This window comes from Phyllobates terribilis, unplaced genomic scaffold, assembly GCF_046119375.1.
Source record: "Phyllobates terribilis strain yellow unplaced genomic scaffold, ASM4611937v1 Scaffold_5__5_contigs__length_657084704, whole genome shotgun sequence".
Classification (NCBI taxonomy): domain Eukaryota; kingdom Metazoa; phylum Chordata; class Amphibia; order Anura; family Dendrobatidae; genus Phyllobates; species Phyllobates terribilis.
This window is the reverse complement of record NW_027362765.1, coordinates 60,448,682-60,463,371: the sequence shown is the minus strand read 5'-3', so window position 1 is coordinate 60,463,371 and position 14,690 is coordinate 60,448,682. Positions and strand designations below refer to the sequence as shown.

At 44.5% G+C, this 14,690-nt stretch overlaps 1 protein-coding gene across 2 annotated transcripts in view; it reads right to left on the bottom strand.

Moving 5' to 3' along the window:
* Positions 1 to 14,690, bottom strand: part of LOC141272018 (gastrula zinc finger protein XlCGF66.1-like) — a 94,305-nt gene that overhangs the window by 42,681 nt on the left and 36,934 nt on the right. The window contains exon 1 of one of the 2 annotated variants that reach the window (XM_073682299.1): positions 7,430 to 7,494. The exons of the other annotated variant lie outside the window; for it this stretch is intronic. The gene's annotated coding sequence lies outside the window, so the exon portion shown is untranslated. Of the gene's footprint in view, positions 1 to 7,429; positions 7,495 to 14,690 lie in introns of those variants that run through there. 2 annotated transcript variants of the gene reach the window in all.

Sequence of the window (14,690 nt, the reverse complement as noted above, 5' to 3'; positions counted from 1 at the left end):
CATCTTGTTGTTCGGGGGACTTTGGAGGCACCAGCAGCTTCAAAAACTTGTCTGCTGCTATGACAAGGCTTTTTTGCCGCTGCTCTTTTAACCTGACGTAATTGCCTGTAGGAAAGAGTCCTCAATTTGCCCTTATCAGCACGCACACGTGTGTACTGTGAATCAGCTACATACTTCTTGATTGCCAAGACACTTCATCCTGATCATCGCACAATGTTGATTGTAGTCATGCCTTGACCTAAACACTCCACAATTTGTTGCTTCTCAGCAGCCGACACATCCTTTTTCTTTCCCATTTTGGCAGAAAATGTAGGCTGCTTAATAATGTGGGACAACCTTCTTAAGTAGTCTTGCGGTTCATTGGACACACCTGCCAAACTAATTAGCACAGGTGTCTGCAATTGCTTACAGTGATATAAAGAGCCCTGACACACATCACCATCAATGAGTTTAACTGACAAACAAATTCTTCCCTTATCACTCCTAAACACTTTTTGCATAATAATTTGGAACACAGTGTACATGTGCTTTTCCACAAAACACCAGTGGTTCACGTAGTGAATCTTACAGTTCTAACTTGCCAACCGTGGTCTGTATGGAGTTGTTCAATAAAGGGCCCAAAATTAAGATAACATAGACGGGAGAGGTCTCTATGAATAGGAATTCCTAAGAATTTGATACCCTGGCCAGGCAAAGGGAAAGTTGGACTGGATGGAATCCTGTATGGATTTGGGGAGGGAGACATCAAGGGCCTCAGACTTCGCTGTATTGATTTTAAAATTTGACCATGTAACAAAGTGATCTATTTCAGCCATAACAGCAGGGATGGATATATGTGATTGAGTGATATATACTAGGACATCATCAGCAAATAGAGAGCACTTGTACTCGGTGCCTCCCACCTCAATCCACCTAATATTGGGGTTATGGCGAATTGATGAGAGCAGGTGCTCTGTCACTAGGATGTATAAGAGAGGGGACAGAGGACATCCCTGCCTTGTCCCATTGGTGATTATGAAAGGTGATGAAAATGTTCTGACGCGCCCCCTGGGCCTTGGGACATCCGGAGCCGGACCCTTTTTGGTGGATGCTGGTGGTTGTAGTCTCCGTGGTGGCGACCCGGTTCCGTGGCTCAGGGCGGTCAAACCAGTAGCGGAACTATTTATGTGGTTTTGATGTTTAAATGTCCGACTACGCCACCCGTGGATTGCGGTCAGAGTGAACCGCTGCTGCAGGGCAGACCGCTGAGGCTGGTGTTGTGGGTGCAGCAGAGCGTAGCATAACTCCCCACGGGAGGAGTATAGCCTCAGGGCAGTGCATGCGGAGGATGGGGGTGATGGTGCAGGGCAGCAGCAGTAACGACACGGAGTCAGTGATGCAGTCCAGGGCCTTTACTCACAGTTCTTATTATCCAGACCACTTCTGCAGGTAACGGCTGCCCACGTCATACTGTGCTCACCAGGTGAGGGGCTCAGACAACTCCCAGATAACTTTGGAGTGCTTCACAGGACCCCCTTTGTGTGTCCTTTGTCTGGCCTTTCTTACCAACCCATCTGTCCGGCTGCCTCGGGCCTCCTCTTGGTAAACTTGGCGCCAGTTTCCCTGACCCTATGTGCTGCCCTCCTAGCGGGTGTAGCGAGGGGCTGCGCCACATAAAATGTCACAGCCTCCGGTTTCTAGCTGAGGGTCGTTTCCCGCCTCCACTAGTTTCAGGGAACGGTCTCCCCCTTTGGCCTGACCTCTCCACGCAGGTGGATTCGGGCGTGCGGTGGCGACTCGCCCGACCGCACCCCTGGGATCCCTTCGTTCCTCGTTCCTGGAGCCTTCTCCGCTCCTCTTCCTTCCTTCTCCCTCTTCCAGGCCTGGGCCTCTCTTACTAGGCCCGCCTCCGGAGCAGAGCTCATGCAGAGCCCCTGCTCCCTGTCACTTCTGCTCAGACTTCTCTGCACTGAACTAAGATGGTGCCCACCTTTTATACTCCCTTCTCAATGCACCCAGGAACTGCTTCCTCCCTGCTCCTGCACTACAGGCTTCCCCTTCCTCAGTGTTCCCTCCCCCCACTCCAGCCAAGGAAAAGGACTGTCGTGCCCATCTCAGGGGCATATTGGTCGCTCTGCCCCACGGCAATGTGGTGTAATGCATGCAGGTGTCGGGTCCTGATCCACACTCCATCCTTACCTGAGAGTGAGATATCACACCTCTGGGTGAGGTGCAATTACTCTGTAGCAACCGAGCCCTCGGGGTGCTACAGTTCCATTTATCATCAGCCTAGGTGACGTATTGCGATACAGGGCCGTGATTTTGGCTATAAAAGGGTCCCCTAGACCCCTACCCCAAGCTTTTTAAGAGAATAATATATGGCGTGCCAGGAGACTCTATGGAATGCTTTCTCAGCATCCAACGAGAGTATCTAATTACAAATTTTTAACTGCATTTAGCCCAGGAAATACTTTGTGCCTAGTAGCAGTGTCTGCTAGTCAGCGGATTATCCCGGCTGTTAAGCAAGCTACACCACCTGTAGTTTGGACACTTAATTTTTTCAAAGGAAATGCTTCGGGACCACGGGATACTCAGTGAAGAGCATGAGGAGGCACCCCAAGGCATAGGGGCTGGGCCTGGCGGTAGGACTCCTTGCGGTGGACAGCCGAGCTCAATCCTTATAAAAGCTTTTTAACTGCAGCAGCTTTAGTGGACGCTACTGGAGCTGGAATTACGCGGCTGCTGGCATGAGACTTGCCCTTCAATAGATCCTTGTAAAAGGATTTAAAGTGTATTCATTCAAATTAGAGGGACAATTTAAATTAAAAAGCTTAGAGCTGCCTCCACCACAGGGGGGCTCGCTCGACCCACCAGCGGACAGGCACCAGTATTGGGAGATGGGGGCTGGCCGTCAGGGTCCACCGCGGCTCTGGCACAAACCCGGCGACACAGAGGTGGCACGGGCAGGAACGGACTGGCCGTGTCGGCTTCTCACTTTTTGGATTTTAGAAGGGCATGAAATGACTATATCTGTGTCTCCTCCTCCTTTTACTCCTCCACCTCTTTTCTTTTCGCATGACTAGATGTACTTGTCACTTTTTCCATGTGTTAGTTATGTCTTCTGAGCAGTTTGTCAGCTTTTGGACACCTTTGAAGGTGTTTTCTATGTGTTTCTATGTGTTTTTGTTTGCCTGCCATTGGTTTTAACGGTGTTCGACGAACAGTTCGGCGAACACAAGGGTGTTCGACGAACCGAACCGAACCGAACTCGAACACTACGGGGGTGGCTCAACACTACTGATGACGCAGTGCATTGTAGATGGAGTGTGAACAAATCTGCACTATCGGACTGATACAGACACTTCATGCTTCCAGTGGTGCCCGCCGAGGGGATTAAAGTCTAATATTTTAGTGAGGAGGCACCAGGGAGGCGGATAGAGGGCTGTCCACACTGCTGGAACTGTCAGCTATGCCACCATAGCTGCGGCTTGGTGGCATTGAATGTGATGACAGGTCAGCTTTAAGCCATTTTTTCAGTACTGAAGATAAACAGTCAAAAGTCTCTTAAATCAGCCTTTATTTGCTTATTTCAGCAACATTGACGTACAACCACAAAATATATCAATAAAGTCACAAAAGCTATTTTCAAGTCAATGCTTCAGACAGTTTTCACAATCTTGAAAAAAAAAAAGCAAAAACTTTGTTAAACCAGTCTTTACAGGCCTGTTTCAGCATCGTTGAGCGTATAAACACTGCATATGCCCAGGAAATCAATGCTGATATTTCCAAATTAATAGTTCAAACTGTTTTCGCAATATTAATGAAAAGCCGTCATATAGAGACAATAAACAGCCTATACTGACTTATTACAGTGCCATTGAATGCATAATTGCGAAGCTTTAAAAGGAAGTTACTTAGCCTATTTGACGCTGTAATATAAATGTACATATAGGTATTCATTTATTATGGAGCTTAGGTGCCCACAAGTTTTTAAAGATATTTTTTCAAACAAAAGCTGCAAAATTATTTGGCCTCTGTAAATACAATATTTCACATTGAATTACCATGTAGGTGAATAATTATATGCATATTATTATGGGAAATTCATCAAATGTGGTATTGGGCATGACTATTTGGGATATACAGTACAGACCAAAAGTTTGGACACACCTTCTCATTTAAAGATTTTTCGGTATTTTCTTGACTATGAAAATTGTACATTCACACTGAAGGCATCAAAACTATGAATTAACACATGTGGAATTATATACTTAGCAAAAAGTGTGAAACAACTGAAAATATGTCTTATATTCTAAGTTCTTCAAAGTAGCCACCTTTTGCTTTGATGACTGCTTTGCACACTCTTGGCATTCTCTTGATGAGCTTCAAGAGGTAGTCACCGGAAATGGTCTTCCAACAATCTTGAAGGAGTTCCCAGAGATGCTTAGCACTTGTTGGCCCTTTTGCCTTCACTCTGCGGTCCAGCTCACCCCAAACCATCTCGATTGGGTTCAGGTCTGGTGACTGTGTAGGCCAGGTCATCTGGCGTAGCACCCCATTACTCTCCTTCTTGGTCAAATAGCCATTATACAGCCTGGAGGTGTGTTTGGGGTCATTGTCCTTTTGAAAAATAAATGATGGTCCAACTAAACGCAAACAGGATGGAATAGCATGCCGCTGCAAGATGCTGTGGTATCCATGCTGGTTCAGTATGCCTTCAATTTTGAATAAATCCCCAACAGTGTCACCAGCAAAGCACCCCCACACCATCACACCACCTCCTCCATGCTTCACGGTGGGAACCAGGCATGTAGAGTCCATCCATTCACCTTTTCTGCGTCGCACAAAGACACGGTGGTTGGAACCAAAGATCTCAAATTTGGACTCATCAGACCATAGCACAGATTTCCACTGGTCTAATGTCCATTCCTTGTGTTCTTTAGCCCAAACAAGTCTCTTCTGCTTGTTGCCTGTCCTTAGCAGTGGTTTCCTAGCAGCTATTTTACCATGAAGGCCTGCTGCACAAAGTCTCCTCTTAACAGTTGTTGTAGAGATGTGTCTGCTGCTAGAACTCTGTGTGGCATTGACCTGGTCTCTAATCTGAACTGCTGTTACCTGCGATTTCTGAGGCTGGTGACTCCGATAAACTTATCCTCAGAAGCAGAGGTGACTCTTGGTCTTCCTTTCCTGGGGCGGTCCACATGTGAGCCAGTTTCTTTGTAGCGCTTGATGGTTTTTGCAACTGCACTTGGGGACACTTTCAAAGTTTTACCAATTTTTCGCACTGACTGACCTTCATTTCTTAAAGTAATGATGGCCACTCGTTTTTCATTACTTAGCTGCTTTTTTCTTGCCATAATACAAATTCTAACAGTCTATTCAGTAGGACTATCAGCTGTGTATCCACCAGACTTCTGCACAACACAACTGATGGTCCCAACCCCATTTATAAGGCAAGAAATCCCACTTATTAAAACTGACAGGGCACACCTGTGAAGTGAAAACCATTTCCGGTGACTACCACTTGAAGCTCATCAAGAGAATGCCAAGAGTGTGCAAAGCAGTCATCAAAGCAAAAGGTGGCTACTTTGAAGAACCTAGAATATAAGACATATTTTCAGTTGTTTCACACTTTTTTGTTAAGTATATAATTCCACATGTGTTAATTCATAGTTTTGATGCCTTCAGTGTGAATGTACAATTCTCATAGTCATGAAAATACAGAAAAATCTTTAAATGAGAAGGTGTGTCCAAACTTTTGGTCTGTACTGTATATATATATAAATGATAAAATATGTTACTGGGCATGTGTATTTGTGATATTTCACCCATAATCCCCATACAGAACAATAGTTATACCCATATTCCTATGAGAAGTAGATGAAGTATGTTCCTGGGCATGTGTATTTGTGATATTTCACCCATAATCCCCATACAGAACAATAGTTATACCCATATTCCTATGAGAAGTAGATGAAGTATGTTCCTGGGCATGTGTATTTGTGATATTTCACCCATAATCCCCATACAGAACAATAGTTATACCCATATTCCTATTGAATGTAGATGAAATATGTTCCTGGGCATGTGTATTTGTGATATTTCACCCATAATCCCCATACAGAACAATAGTTATACCCATATTCCTATCAGAAGTAGATGAAATATGTTCCTGGGCATGTGCATTTGTGATATTTCACCCATAATTCCCATACAGAACAATAGTTATACCCATATTCCTATGAGAAGTAGATAAAGTATGTTCCTGGGCATGTGTATTTGTGATATTTCACCCATAATCCCCATACAAAACAATAGTTATACCCATATTCCTATCAGAAGTAGATGAAATATGTTCCTGGGCATGTGTATTTGTGATATTTCATCCATAATCCCCATACAGAACAATAGTTATACATATATTCTTATGAGAAGTAGATGAAGTATGTTCCTGGGCATGTGTATTTGTGATATTTCACCCATAATCCCCATACAGAACAATAGTTATACCCATATTCCTATCAGAAGTAGATGAAGTATGTTCCTGGGCATGTGTATTTGTGATATTTCACCCATAATCCCCATACAGAACAATAGTTATACCCATATTCCTATCAGAAGTAGATGAAATATGTTCCTGGGCATGTGTATTTGTTATATTTTAGCCATAATCCCCATACAGAACAATAGTTATACCCATAGTCCTATCAGAAGTAGATGAAATATGTTCCTGGGCATGTGTATTTGTTATATTTTAGCCATAATCCCCATACAGAACAATAATTATACCTATATTCCTATGAGATGTTGATGAGATATATCACCAGGCGTGTGTAACCCCGATATTCTACACATAATCCCAAATAGTTCCAATCTTTTTTCCCTGGTTCTATTATTAAACTTTAATCCAGCCGTGTGGATGTTCTGATTCATTTAAGTATTTCCATTGAATTCCCTCTGATTTCTTTCTATATTACAGGTCAAGAGTTAAAAACTGCGGCTTCTTCTAATCCAGTATCAAGGCCAGAAGTCATTTCCTGGTCTGCATTTGAAAAATGTGCTGCCATCTAGTGGTCGAGTCTAGCATTGCAGCCCATCATCCCATCATCCCAATATGCAGTTTAGTACGTCCCGGTTTAAAGGGCATAAAAAATTCTGGAATTTTCACAAATAAACGCAAGTCATATTGAACCAATTTTACCACTATCACGAAAAAAACAATATGAGAACCATTGGGGTCCGATGAAGCGTTCAAGAGTTATTACCTCATAAAGTGACACTGGTCAAATTTAAAAAATTTGGCCTGGTCATAAAGGGGTTAAGGAAGTGACCCAATCTAATCCAATACAGACAGACCCTGATATAGCGACACAGACGGGAACACGTTCTGTCTCCTGGAATGTGACCGCAGCACTGAGGGGGTTAATAGTAATGGGGAATCTCCACATACCTCCACCTGCAGAGCCGCCACCACATATATGGCTGTTCTGTGCGCACAGGACCTGTGATGAGGTCACAGGAGGGGAGGAGTCAGGGGTCACATGATCAGGGGCCTCAGTGGATGCAGGACTCTGCTGTGCTGGTTGTCATGGTGCTCGATGAGGTGAAGGTTATGTGTGGGGTCAGGAGGGGTTTACAGTGTGGATGTAGCAGAGCCGCGTGTGTACGAGGTGTACGGAGCGGAGCCGCGTGTGTACGAGATGCACGGAGCGGAGCCGCGTGCGTTCGAGGTGCACGGAGCGGAGCCGCGTGTGTACGAGGTGTACGGAGCGGAGCCTAGTGTGTACGAGGCGAACGGAGCGGAGCCGCGTGCGTACGAGATACACGGAGCGGAGCCGCGTGCGCACGAGGTGTACGGAGCGGAGCCGCGTGCGTACGAGATGCACGGAGCGGAGCCGCGTGCGTACGAGGTGTGCGGAGAGGAGCCGCGTGTGTACGGAGCTGAGCCGCGGGTGTACGGAGCGGTGCCGCGTGCGTACGAGGTGTACGGAGCGGAGCCGCGTGCTTACAAGGTGTACGGAGCGGAGCCACGTGCGTACAAGGTCACGGAGCGGAGCCACGTGCGTTTGACGTGTGAAGAGCGGTGCCACGTGTGTTCGAGGTGTACGGAGCGGAGCCGCGTGCGCACGAGGTGCACGGAGCGGAGCCGCGTGTGTACGAGGTGTGCGGAGAGGAGCCGCGTGTGTACGGAGCTGAGCCGCGGGTGTACGGAGCGGTGCCGCGTGCGTACGAGGTGTACGGAGCGGAGCCGCGTGCATACAAGGTGCACGGAGCGGAGCCACGTGCGTTTGACGTGTGAAGAGCGGAGCTACGTGTGTTCGAGGTGTACGGAGCGGAGCTGTGTGTACCTCTATCACTATATTATGTGGTATGTATATGTTACCTGGTTGTTCTGCTGACATGAGCACTGTTGATAGGGGGGATCCTGTGCCTCCAGGTGAGTGACCGCCCAACTGATTTATCAGACCAGTCAGCTTTTTCCATTGCTCCTTGGTTGGTTCTGTTGCTCACTTGTACTTTGTAGATGATGTGGACAGTGGTCATCATGGTCATGGACACTCTGACCTTTCGTCAGCTGCACATCTTTATGCAACAAGCTGTGATGCTCTGCATGTCCTGACAGCTCTCTATTACAGCTGTAACACTGTGTGTGTTCAAATAAAAAAAAAAAAATACACCTCTGATCAGTACCTAAGAGAATAAAGCAATTGTGAACGATTGCAACCTGCAGAGACTGCAACACACAGTCTCCATCTATGAGACTCCCACAAGGGTGATAAGAGGCAGACATTCCTAGGACTTCAATCATCTCAGAGAAGCAGGTGATCATAAATCTGTTTCCAAATTTTTTTTAACTAAGGCCACAGCCCCACTATCAGTATTTGGTCAGTATTCGGTCAGTATTTTTTCACAGGAGTGGGAGACAAAACCAGGTGAGGAACAATCAGAGAAAAGGTATAATAGAAACAAGTGCAGCAATTCTGCATTTATCACCCACTCCTGGTTTTGGCTCCCACTCCTGAGAAAAAATACTGATCGAATACTGATAGTGGGGCTGTGGCCTAAGAAGTATTTCAGGATCAAATCAGTATTGTATTATTGTTGTTATACTGCTATGCAATCATTTTGCGTCTTGAAGATTGTCCCATCTGGTTCTGATGCATGTAACCATTCCCTTCTTGTAGTTAGTATTGAGTCGGACACCATTTTCTAATGTTCATCCTTTGTACATCTCTGGTTGAGAATCATCTCGTCGCCTGCTGATATTTTGTGCATAATACAAGAATTCATCCTGAGAATAAAGCTGTCCTGGAATCTCTATACATGTCTCTGCAGCGGAGTGGACACTGTGTGACAAAGTTCTTTGTGTGAGTTCTGGTTCAATACAGACATTCATAGAAGCCCTGTCTAAAGAGCCTCACACTTGCAGCCCAGTTATGGAGTCAGAATAAGGTACATGACATGAGTTTCTCACAGTCAAGTGTCCCTCAGAGGCATTGCCATCAGACTCTCAGCCGCCTCTGAGATACAGGCTGGCTTATCAATTGTCTACAAGAATCAGGTACCTGGGGTATATTATTTTTTCAGATCACAATATTTATGTCAATTCATCTGAATCCGCCACCTATAACTAACTCAGAAATCCACTATCCTGGAATCCTCTAGTAAAGAATCCTAACTTCTGCATGTTGGATGCTAGACCTCATCACTTTTACCAGAAGCCATCTGGACCTGTTGGCCATGCCATAGAGCTGAGCGGTCACAGTGGAGCAGAGCTCTCATCATCCTGATTTCAAAATCCACTAGAAACTCTGCGTTTATCGATCTCTCCACCAGGCTGTGCCTTCCCAAGAGTGAGAGGACTCTGCTGGGCCAAGTAAAGCTGTCATTAGGGTAGGAAATCTGCCCCGGCGCTCTGCATAATCATATAGCCCTCCTTACACCGGTAGGAAGATAGCGGCTGAGAGAAGGAGAGGAGGGTTGCGAACAGGCTCACCGCAACATCCATCTGTGCCCCCATAGTGTTTTGCGTCTACAGGACTAGGATCTGTGGTCCGCCAGCCCTTCTGCTTTCATCACGGTCAGGAAGAAGGAACACCACTGAAGCTGTGGGCAACACGGCTATTAAGCAGGATCAGTGATTGCACATGCTGGAGGGGGACTGGGGCCCAGAACACCTCTGTCCGAGAGCAAGGAGAGAGCCAATAATTGATCAGCCTGTAGAAGAAGTGGGTGAGTGTGTGGTGGTTGTTTTCTGCTTTCCACCCCTGTGAATAGACTTGGCACCATGTTTCAGCAGTTGTGCCGTTCTTAAAATGTCCTTCACCTCAGGCACTATATCCATATTGGGCTGGAGGATTACCTGGTCAGGCCAGGGGGGTTTGTGCGAGGGGAGCTGATTTCTGGCTGAAGGGGCGAAATGACCCGCAGTAAAAGATCTGGCAGGGAAGAAGGAGCGGCAGTGCCTGTACTTCTGAAAGAAAAACGTTCATCACGTGCAAAGCGACAGCGGGATATCGGTGGGCAGGTGGCTGCCAGACTAGTACAGTTTGCACACAAGACACAAAGTTCAGCACCTTGGAGCCAGAGGTCAGCAGTGAACACTCAGGGGTCCGTACACATGTTCCCAACAGGAACAGGTAACAGCCCTAGCTATGGAGTAGGAAAATGGTGGTCTCGAAATAGCCCCCATGTCACAGGGTTCCCCGAAGCAGGGAGGTTTTCTAATGGGGGGAGGGGGAAAGGCACTATTGTAAATGCATCTTTGGGAGACTTTCCTTCCTAAGGCTACGTTCACACGATCCGGAGCAGACTGCGGCCCCTAGCCTGCTGACGAGCCGCCTCCGGCTTCCGCTCATTATGCAAATGAGCGGCGGCTGTTTTTTTTTTTTTCACAAGCGGGCTTTCCCGTAGAGATTAGGTCTATGGGGAAAGCCCGCATGCAGACCCACAGGAGAAATTGACATGCTGCGGTCTGGAAAGACGTGCCGCATGTCAGTTTCCGCGGGTGTGCCACAGACACATAGTGGGCATGGGATTTGTATAAATCCCATCCACTATGCTGTAACATCTGGTCACTGCGGATTGCGCTGTGTCCAATCCGCAGTGAACACTGATCGTGTGCACATACCCTTACTGGACGTTCTCAATGCAGTCATTAAGTGCTACACCACTCGTGATACACTGGCCAGTCAGGTGGGTTTCATTCAGGACACTATCTCCATAATCTTAATCATAATCACTTTTCAGTGGCTCTTCAGCGCAAAAGAGTCATGTTCCTGAACATTAAAAGGAGAATGAGAGCATTGGGCCCACAATATTCCATGATGTATCATGCCAAGCTGAGAGTGGTTGCCTTAGGTACTACTACATTTTTTGAGACCCCTAAGGATGCCCTTACATGGTTGGACACTCATGAACATCAGATCCAACAGGAGATAAGAGCTGGTCAGGCCTGAGCTAGAAGGGGCCCATGGAAGAATATATATGTACTCAGCCATCGGGGTGCAAAATGGATCACTGAGACGCTCGATCCGAGCCTGGGTCATCTTAACCACCCAAGAACTCTTGTTTTAAATTTGTAGTTCAGTTTCTGTGCATGCATCTTGTTCTTTTTCCTTGCAGTAGTGGAGTGGGCTATGTTCCCGTGCCACTTGCACACGGGAAAATAGTTTTCGGTGTTCTTACAGAAAGAGAGCATAACAGATGGTTCTATTTGTGTTTGAGCCCCATGCCTTACAATTAAGGGTAGGTTTATGTCGGTTAGGGTGCGGGGAAGGTTTTGGGGCAGGGTTACGGTGCTGGGTTTTCTTAGTCTACACATGTGTTAATACTCTGTTCTGGTTTAGGAAAATAATCCTGAAATACGACATATTTGTTGGAATACTGAAAATTATCTCAGGCACAAGAGTATGGGTCCAACGATAAAATTCATGACATGGAATATCCGGGACCTTAAAGATGGCACCAAAGGCAAGCAATTTTTGACCTCATTAGAAAGATTAACCCTGCTATCATAGGGCTGCAAGAAACACACTTGACCAAGGATTCCCTTAGCCTGTTACATACTGTAGAATCCTGGATGAGATATAGCCTTCATTCTGTGTTTTCTAACTATGCTCAAGGAGTCAGTCTTCTATTATAGTAGAGTATTCCCTTCAAACGCATAAACACATTTAGAGATGAAGGGGGCAGGTTTGTTGGGGTCCGCTGCGTATTGTCCTATTTTGAATGCATTACTATTGTGGTATATGTCCCCTCAGAATCTAATATTCCGCTCAAGAAAATACTAGTGAAACTAGCAGAGTGGCCAAATATCCCTCTTATTATTATGGGCGACTTTAATAACACTTAACTCCTTTAAGGAGTTAAGTTCCCGACAGGGGAGGATACTCTTTCTCCCTTTAGTTGCCTGGTCAATGACTTCGGCCTGATAGACATTTGAAGGTGAGCGCTTCTAATCAAAAGATTTTCTCTTGTGCCTCTTCAACATACCAGTCTCTCTCTTGTATAGATATGGTGGTAGGTAACTCCCTTATGACCTTGTTTACATTTAACAATCATTACTCCCCTAGGTATGGATTTAATAAGGATTAAAGGCTCTCTACTCACATGCTATTAGTTAGATTTGTAATATTCTGATGACAGGTTGACTTTAAGTAATAGTGTTCACAAAATAATGTTTTCACATATATCTTTAATAAAATGTACAGTAGAGGGACTACAAGGGCACTAAACTTCAGGAAAGCAAATTTCTAATGGCTAAGGGATGATCTTAGTGCCATAAACTGGGACAAGATCCTCCAAAGTAAAGGGACACTTTTATAAACATCCTGAATAGAACATGTTCACAATATATACCCTATGGAAATAGACAAGCTAGAAATAGAAGAAAGTCACTAGTGATAAACAGAGTTGTAAGTTGCACAATAAAAGACAAAAAAAAGGAAGCATTTAGAGAAAAACAAAGCAAGAGGGTAGTGACGAGGCATTAAATTCTAGAAAAAATAAATTGTATAAAAAAAATTATGGTAGCAAATACTAAGACAGGGAGCCTCATTGCCAAAGATAGTAAAAATAATCCAAAAATATTCAACTACATAAACAGTAAGAAACTTAAAAATGATATTGTTGGCCTATTCAAAAATAATTTGGGTGAAATTGTAGACCAGGAACTCCAATCTACTAAATACCTTCTCTACAGTATTTAGACAAGAGAATCCTAAAACAGTTACTCGATCCCAGGGGTCAGAATTGGGATCTCTTCTTTCACATATATATATTTATTAATGACCTTTTTTTAATTATGATTGCATCATCGGGGCTGACATGGCAGGTTTCTATTGGTCACTCTGAAATGATGCAGTACTGATGACTCAATACACGCCTGATGATGTCATACTGTTGATGCAATAATGAAGATGCAGTCTTCCCCTAAAGTTGAATCAAAGACTGTCATAAATTACTACCCCTGTATCTTGAAAATTAAAGCAAATTTAAGTGTCATTTACAGCACCCCAAAATCAGTTGTGTTCAACTGCTTCTTTGACTGAACCAATTTATCTGTAGGCTTGTGTTAAAGAGGGAGTTGTGTAGGCTGGAATCTTAGGCTAAAAAATGAAAATTGAACTTTCATCCAGATAAATATAAGGTCATGGACTTGGGCAGAGGAAATGAAATGTATAATCACGTATTAAATGGTAATACTGTCACTGAAAAAGACTTGGGTTATTGGTGGACAGTAAACTCAACTTTAGTGACCAGTGCCAGGCAGCTGCTGCCAAGACAAATAAAATAATGGGATGCATTAAAAGAAGCAGAGATGCTCATGACAAGAACATAGTTTTGCCTCTAGTGCGGCCACACTTCGAATAGTGTGTAGTTTTGGGCTCCAATGTAAAAGGAGGACATAGCTGAACTAGAGCTTGTGCAGAGAAGAGCGACCAAAGTTATTAAGGGAATGGGTGGACTACAATACTAAGATAGGTTATCAAACTTGGGGTTATTCATTTTAGAAAAATGAAAGCTTAGGGATGATCTTATTACAATGTACAAATATATGAAGAGACAGTACAGAGATCTTTCTAGCAATCCTTTTTACACCTAGTCCTGCAATGGGGACAAGGGGCGCGGTCTACATCTATAGTTAAGAAGACTTATCATCACAGAAGGCGATTAATTCCTGTAAGAGCAGTTAGACTATGGAACTCTCTGCCACATGGTGCTGTAATGGTTCATTCACTACAAAAGTGCAAGGAGGTCCTGGATGCAATTCTTGAAAAATATATTATTACAGTTTGAGTACTAGATCCCGTGATGGGACGTTGATCCAGGGAACTAGTCTAATTGCAGTATGGAGTTGGGAAGGAATTTTTCCCCTAATATGGAGCTATTAGTGTCTGCCCCATGGGGTTTTTACCTTCCTCTGGAAAAACATGTTAGATTATATATTGAACTTGTGTCTTCTTTCAACATTAAGACTAAGTTCCCATGAGGAGTATTTAGTGAGTTTGTGATGTTGCAGATTTTGTACATCTATTAGATAAATTAGGTTATTTGCGTTTTATCACATGCATTTTTATCACATTTTTTCTGCTGTGGTTTTCGCTCTTTTTTGATGTCACAGTTTTTTTTTTTTTTTTTTAAAAACTGGATACTTCCCATTACTTTAGCTTTGATAAAACCTTATTGATAAAGTCATGTGCAGTTAA